General features: G+C 41.1%; 1 long non-coding RNA gene across 1 annotated transcript in view; it reads left to right on the forward strand.

Annotated features, from left to right (window-relative positions):
• The first annotated feature begins 325 nt into the window (after positions 1 to 325).
• Positions 326 to 8,341, forward strand: part of LOC140367792 (uncharacterized) — a 14,385-nt gene continuing 6,369 nt past the window's right edge. Inside the window, exons 1-2 of the long non-coding RNA XR_011928136.1 lie at positions 326 to 436; positions 2,045 to 2,183. This is a non-coding gene — a long non-coding RNA (uncharacterized lncRNA). The remainder of the gene's footprint in view (positions 437 to 2,044; positions 2,184 to 8,341) is intronic.

The raw sequence follows: 8,341 nt of genomic DNA on the forward strand, positions 1-8,341 counted from the left end.
ACCAAGTCTGTGGCTAAAACGCACCTGTAAATTTAGTGGCTAAGGTTCAATTATAGAACAAAAACATTTATGGACTGTTCAAATCAACCCTAAAATGGCAAATATGTCACTTTTAAAAAATATTTGAATCACCTTTTTTTGCATACTTTTTTATAGTTATGTATTCTGATTTAGCTTGTCCCGCCTCAACCAAATATCGGCAGGTTTTACTGAGATATTGTTCAACAACATAGCTTTCACATGTTTCCTCTGTGTTTTGTGCAGCCAGGTCCAGTTTTGCATCATGAGTCTTAATCCGCTCGTGCTGTCACTGTTTGTCCAGCTCTGTCCCGAGGCTCTTGTTTGGACTGACGGGTGACACGTGAAGAGGACGTGTGGAGGTCAGACAGGACGGCTCTTATTAGTAAAACCTGAGAGCCTCTGTCTGGATCTGCAGGTGAGAAGCCGTGAGTTTTCGAGCGTACAAATGAGCTGCATTTGGTCACTTTCTGAAAAACTTGAGTCTTTCAAAGTAACTGCAGTGCTTTGGTCCAAATGCATCAACGTAAAAACTTGAACATAAACTACTTTTTGTACTTTCTGTTAACTTTGGAATGTTATCACTCTGAAGATAACTTATATTTCAAAACATTGGTGCAGTGAAAGAATGACACAATTCTAACATTTAGTAACGCATTAAAATCAGAATCAGAATGTGAAAAGGTTTAAAGGTTGTCAATGAACAGAATTCACAAACATAGGAACTTGTCTTGGAGATTCAGTGCAACATATGTAGAATATTTCTAACTAATAATCAATTAGCACTATAGTTATAAGCACTTGAACTATTACTAGCATTTTTATAGATGCCTTATAATACCTTATATATGCTAAAAAGCCATTCCCAGACGTGTATTAATAAACCATAAATACCAAATTGTTTAATAAGCTTTTATTTTTCAATAAGTGATAAATGATATTGCTTACAAACCAATAACTTGTGCTTACTACTACATTATAAATAGTTAAGTTAGTTAGTTTAAGCTCTGAAAACTTTTGACATTTCCTGTAAAATATTGACATTTTAACTGTTATAATTTTGAAATAACGCATGAATATATTGCTGCTCTACTCGTCTCTATTTGGACCTCGCCTCAGTCCTCTTGGTTAAACCGAATCTGATCCAGGTCTGCTTGTTGCTATAGTGACGGGCGACGCAGGCTCAGCTCTGTCCAAAAACATGTTTGGCAGTGCATCCTGCAGCCGCGGCTCTTTGTTTACACTGTTATTCTGCAGACGATGCTCTTTTCCTCTTCATGGGGATCAACTTGTGCATGAATATGAAATCATCACCGGTCAAAAGATCACAAGCAATAGAGATATGAGCAAAGTAAACACAGAATATTTGAGCTCGAATTAAATGACAATCTACTAATGCAGTGACACAAAATCAGTGTATATTCCTGCAAGTCCCAATGCACTTATAACTGTCTGAGGATTTTAAGTTAAAATCACAAAACACAGAGTTAGTGATGGACCAGTTCATCACTATATTCATAAATATAAAATAAAAACATGTTTGTCCTATAACATAATTGTTTGCATATTGTTCACTCGATCTTATAATATTAAATGAATGTATGTACAATTTTAAAAAGTATAAATGCAAGAGACAATCTTATTTAGAAATACAAAAATCCCCATTCCATGAAATTTAAAACCAAATAAAAGCCAGAACTACTCTATAGCCAAAAATGACAGTATTTCACATGAACTGTTTAAAAATTAATTGTTCAGTGAGAGCTGTTTATTTTCCTCTATCTTCAACATATTCAATTTGGTGATTTGATGTAATAACGTCAGAGCACTTTTTAAACTGCGTGAAATTACTCAGCTAAAATCCACCAAATAAATCTTATACAAAAAAATCTCTAAATTCATTCTCCCAACTGTATGTACATATTTAGCGTCGACTCTGCAATATTTCAGCGTGGCGTGCAATCCTGAGTCGACCATGAATCTGTTTAGCCTGCTTTGCCATCGCTGTTGCCCGCTTTTTTTGCAGTATTGCCCTCCATCTGTCCTGTTTGTACTGTACGCGCCAACCAGGAGTCCTCTCCACTCCAGCGGCGCATCGCGGGATGGGAAGAGCCTCCTTCTTCAAAGACGCGGGCGGCCCTGCTCTCCTCCAGCATGGCACATTGGTAACAGTTACACCATAATTTCATCACCAGTAGCTCCCGTGAATACTGCTTACATTAACTTTTTACAAGGGATTGGCAACACACAGGCACTGGCGCACGGCTGCATGGCACGAGATTTTAGCCTCCAATTTACTCAATAGCTGGCGTGAACGTGTTGTTATCTGTTGATGAAGTGAAAAGGAAGAAAGGAGTGTACCGGTAAATATGGCGGGATTACGCGTTGAGAGAGAATAGAGATTAAAAATACAAGAGGTTGCAGAGGCTTCAAAGTGTTTGAATGACGGCTGGCGTATTGTTTTAATAAGTGTTCCCCCAGGAGCGCGTGTGAGGAGGCTTGTCACTTTCCCCTCTCCCCTTTGCCACTGAGAAACCAGGGAATCCGAAGGGGAGCGGCAAAAATCAACTGTAATTGCGGCGGCGATACTGTAGAGACACGCGCGCGCAACGCAAATGAATTAATTTAGTTTGAACATGAACCCAAATTACCGCGTTAGACCCTGCGATGGGAGATGATAATTGCAGCGCGCAGGGAAGCACGGCAAATACAGACAATTTAATCCAAACCCCAAGACGCTCTTTCATCACGCCGCATTGTGCTAAGGCCTTGTTACATTAGGAGACAATGTCAAATCTGTGTGTGTGTGTGTGTGTGTTTTTACCGCCAAAGTCAGAAAGGGAAAAGAAAAGATGCTCGACACGCTCTCTTATGTTCCTCTGTTCGAGTTACAAAGACGGCATGAATAAAGATGAGTGAATTAACCCATTACTCTGACCATGAACGTTGCGCACATGATGCAACTCGAGTGCGTCTCAATTATGATTCACTCCCGACTTCAAATAAAAGAAAACAAAACAAAACACCGGTTTGTGATAACGGAAAAACAAAAGATCCAAATTATCAAGCTTCAAAACAGAGAACGCCAGGCCTTCCCACATTTAGTGCAACCACCATGAAAGAGTTGCATGTGCAGGTTGTTTTTCTTTTAATAGTTTAAGACACTGTTAATCACGATAACGTTGAAGTAGTTTTACATACGATCCTATGGTTAACCTAATTCTGTTTGTAGATACTTTTAGAAGTAATTATCCAACTGAATATTAGATAATAACATCGGGACGTGATTCTGTTTGTGTTCAATAGAGTTAAAATCATGTAGCTTTCCTTAAAATGTGTTGTTTTTAATGTATTTATAGAAACATTTTAAACAAACCAAATGTATTTTTAATAAATGAATAAAAAACATGTAGCCTATAATTAAATCTGTTCACATTTCAGACAACATATTTTCTGTGATAGTTTCTAATTGGGAAAACAGTGATCTACAACACTTTATATCGACTGTAAAAGCCATGAAATAATTTAGCACACTGAAAATGTGTGGTGAGGCTGGTTGGAAATCAGGAGAATCTGTTCCTCTTTTTATGCCATTTGAGAGTGGCTCGTGGTAAAGTATTTTTTTCAGATCGGTTGTGCCCTTGGTCGTGGCCAGGTTAAACAATACGTCATTTCTCTTTAAAGTGTATCTGACGGCTGAAGTCTATCACGAGAGACAAGAGTCGACAAATTGACTGAAATTACATTTACTGCAGGATCGCTGACTGCGTTTCTCCCACGTCTTTAATAAACATGAATAAATGCGCCGTGAATCCCACTAGATGAGTAGTTTACACATAATTCCTCATTACTAGATTACTGTTGTTTTTCTCGGGGTGTTCTTGTTATCACCGTGGCGACGCTGTTGTGGGAACGTGTAACCGAGTCGAGATTTCGTGCATGTTTGGTCTCATTGTCTCATTACGGCAGGCTGTTTGTAATGCTGTTCCTTTGAAGATGAGGCAGAGGGAGCTGCGTTTTGCCATAGTTCAAACAGTCTTCTCCTCCAGGACCACCTCCACTGCCTCGGCCCCAAAGTGTGTTTGTGTGCGGCTCCTGCTTAGAAGGACTTCCACTTCCAGCCAAGGCAAATGTTCTCAATGGTGCACCTAGAGTGAGTGCAAGAGCCAGGAATAAACAAAAGCATTCATGATAATCGCATAATAAACTATGCTCTCATAATACAAAAAAGTGGAGAGCAACCTATTACAAATACTATTGTTACTGTAACTGAATACATTTCTGGAGTAAATACACTTTTTTGAATAGATTTTTAAACATGCACTTGTACTAGCACAAGGTCTAATTGTCCCTATTCTAGGATGTAGCTAGCCCATTGCAGGGCTGTTAGAAACCATAGAAGAGCAGCAGGTCCCGCCCAGTGGGCAGGGCTTACAGGATATAAAGCCGGAGGTCCCAGACTCAATTCACAGATTGAGAATGACACTTGGATGATGTCTAAAACCAGAGTCCGGATGATACAACTGATTTTTTTATACAATGGAACACTCCTGGACGAATGAGAGATTACACAGACTTAAAACATCTAAATTCAGTCAAATTATTTCAATCCATCTTCTTCGCTTACCTGTGGCCGGGTTGCAGGAACTCCAGACTTCCCCCACCCCAGACACTTCCTGCAACTTTAGAGGTGTTCCCAGGCAAGCCGAGAGACATGGTCCCTCCAGCGTGTCCTGGGTCTTCCCCAGGGCCTCTTCCCGGTGGGACATGCCTGGAACAGTCCAGAACAGATCAGCCGCCTCAGCTGGCTCCTCTCAATGTGGAGGAGCAGAGGCTCTAATCCGAGCTCCTCTCATGTGAATGAACTCACCCTCTCTCTATGGGAGTACCCAGCCTCCCTGTAGAGGAAAGTAATTTTGACCACTTGCTCATAGGTGAGGGTAGGAATGTAAATTGACTGGTAAATTGAGAGCTTTGCCTTTGGACTTCTTCATCACAACAGTCCGGGTTTTCATTCCAGCCGCTTCACACTTGGCTGCAGTCCGTCCCAGAGCATGTTGCAGGTCCAGGTTTGATGAATCCCTAAACTGGACTCACCCGACCCCTGAATGCCCCTAGAAATTCTGTCCATAAAAACAATCAAACAATTAAAACAATAAATAATGATAAATAAGATGTAAATGCTGCTAAAAGTACACATGGAAAATACTCTTTTAGTAGCATTTTGGAAACGGTTTCCTTCTTCCTACTTTTTTTAAAACTTTTTTTTACATTTACCTAAGTACAGTTTTATCAGCTGTAATTGAGTACATTTTAGCCATGTAACTGTACTTTTACTTGAGTACAAATGTGCAGTCATCTTTTCATAACTGGAAAATATGCAATATCGATTTTGATACCACAATTATATAAAAATAATATGAAATGATATGAAATAAATAAAAAAATAATTTCTAAAAAATCATACATTCTGATATAGATCAATAACATTATAAAATCCCTAAAAACACGTTCAACAGACTCCGCTTTGTGGCCAAGACTTCACTGAAAAAGAGATCCCACATCTCAGTTATATAAAGAATAAATACAAACTATTTAGGAACGGTCCAACTTTGTCATATTTACACTTTGCTCAAATAAGTATCTTGTTGTTTGGATAAAATTATACTGTATAAATGTATTTTATCAATACAATAAAATACATATGTTATTTTATGTTTACAGTATATATTTTTCCAACGTAGACTTATTGCCATGTTATTCTAATATCTGTAAAAAACAACACATAAAGACATTTTCAGTCAGCCCAGTTGAACCAATAGAGATAAATATTGCTAAATACCTAATTTAAAATTAATTCATTAATTTGAGCTTTACCAATTCACCTAATATACTAAGAAAACCCACTAAAATACAGACTTAACTGACTCATCTTGGCCCTTTTCTATGAGATGAGATCTTTCTTTGATTTGTTTTAACATTATGAGATCTATAGGTCATGTAAGGTGGTGGTCCACACGAGACTGAGCCCCCTGTGGTTCTGCGCTGAGACGAGAGGCCTGAACGGCGGACAGATGTGAGCAGCAAAAAGGAATACTTTGAAGGTGAGGCGGGCGCAGGAAGCAAGATTAAAGCTCAGGCTGGACTTTGTGCTCAGATGGAAATCCACTAAGTTAGGTTCAGGTTCTGGGGACAAGATCAGAAGCTGTGTCCAAAAACATTTCTGGACATAGTTGTACAATACATGAATGACTATCACGGCTGATATTATATCCTGATTGGTGTTGCAAATTCAACTGAATGCAAATTTGTGGAGAAATCCAAGCCTTTTTTATTTGAGAATACTCCATTTAAGCTGTTAGATACCTCCTAAAGCTTCTGGACACACTAAATTTGAGTAAGACTTGTTTTTTGGGCTCACCCCCTCCCCATGTTCAGCCATTTACATGCAGTTATTTGTTTTATTAGGTTTGGACACCAGATCTTGAGCAGGCCATCTTAAATACTCAAAATACTACACATATTTACCATGAAAAGTAGTAGTTAGTAGTAGTAGTTGAGAAAGTACCAAGGAATGTCAAGATAATCAGGGTATTCGATAATCAGGATTATTCTTGTCATAATGAAATATTTATATCGTAAGAACTAAAAAAAAAAGATTGACAATTTTGAAGCAAAATTTTGTCTTAATGTTGTTAAGACAATCAGCGCCTTATGACCATACGTCATAAGGCGCTGGTGCAGCTGGCAGCCCGGTGTAAACGCTCTCTCTTCTTTCTCACACTTATTGTGCTTTATCTCCTATATTTTGTAAATATAGTTAGTATATTTTTTCTATTTTACTGTACGATAGGGACACGCGCTGGAATAGTTTTTTAATTCAACTGTTTTTGACTTTTTTCGGCTGGATTTGAGCGTTTTTCGTTGCGTTCGTTGTGTTGTTGTGACGTGAGCTAGCTCCGAGCGAGCCCACCAGCCCCCCCCCCGCGCCCTCCGGCCGCGCTAAAGTACGGCGTGTCGTCGGTACACATTTATATACACGTTTATATGAAAGAGGAACTTCACGAACGATCGGGACACGCACTGGAATCGCTTTAAATTAACTTGTTTTGACTTTATTCGGCTGGATTGAGTGTTTTCGTCGTGTCGTTGCGATGTGTTTTGGCTCTGAGTCCCCCGGCTCCGGCCCCGCCCCCCGGCTCCGGCCCCGCCCCCCGGCTCCGGCCCCGCCCCCCGGCCGGCGCCGTACCGCGTTTACACAAAAGAGGAACTCATGAAACTGCGGAGAACAGTCGTCTTACCCGGAGATCGTCACGTTATCCCGGCGGACATCCTAAGGAAAACGCAACGAGGCAGACGGGCTGGACGTAAACTCCGAGAGAAGAGAGGGACAAACAGGAAGTCGGTTCCCGCCGTAGTCATGGGTAACGTGAGGTCCCTTCAAAATAAAATGACGGAAATAGCGAGCCTCATGCGGTCCCAGAGGATTTATAGGGACAGCAGCGTCTTGATTTTCACAGAGACCTGGTTAACAGCAGAAATGCCAGACTCTATTGTAGGTTTGGACAATTTTCATCTGCTGCGGGCGGACAGAACGAGAGAATCCGGGAAGAAAAGAGGTGGAGGTCTGGCGGTGTATGTGAACACGAGCTGGTCCAAACCCGAACACTGCACAGTGAGGGAGCAGCTATGTAACAAGGATATTGAACTATTGGCTATTGGCATGAGGCCATATTATCTGCCCCGGGAGTTCTCACATGTGATTTTGATAGCAGTCTATGTGGCCCCGTCTGCCAATGCTGAAGATGCTTGTGAAGCACTGTGAAGCACTGCTCTCCTGCACTTGTAGGCTGCAAACACAGCATCCACAGGCTCTCTTCCTCATCTCTGGTGACTTTAACCACGCTTCTCCCTCTTCTGTTCTACCAACATACACCCAGTATGTTACCTGCTCCACCAGAGAGAATAGAACATTGGACTTGTTTTTTGCCAATACCAAGGAGGCTTATTCTTCTTCCCCCCTCCCTCCCCTGGGCAGCTCGGACCACAACCTTGAACATCTGAGGCCTGTGTATGAACCCATCGTGCGCAGGCAGCCTGTGGTGTCCCGTGAGGTGAGGATGTGGTCTGCTGAGAGCGAGGAGGCTCTGAGGGACTGCTTCAGCACCACTGTCTGGACTGAGCTTTATGACCCACATGGGGAGGACACCAACACCATCACAGAGTGCATCACGGACTACATCAACTTCTGTTTTGAGAACATTGTTCCCTCCTGGACGGTGCGGTGTTTTCCAAACAACAAGCCATGGATTAACCGTGAACT

The sequence above is a fragment of the Eucyclogobius newberryi genome, unplaced genomic scaffold (genome assembly GCF_026437365.1).
Source record: "Eucyclogobius newberryi isolate DKJ021-1_F unplaced genomic scaffold, fEucNew1.0.hap1 SCAF_10, whole genome shotgun sequence".
Lineage (NCBI taxonomy): Eukaryota > Metazoa > Chordata > Actinopteri > Gobiiformes > Gobiidae > Eucyclogobius > Eucyclogobius newberryi.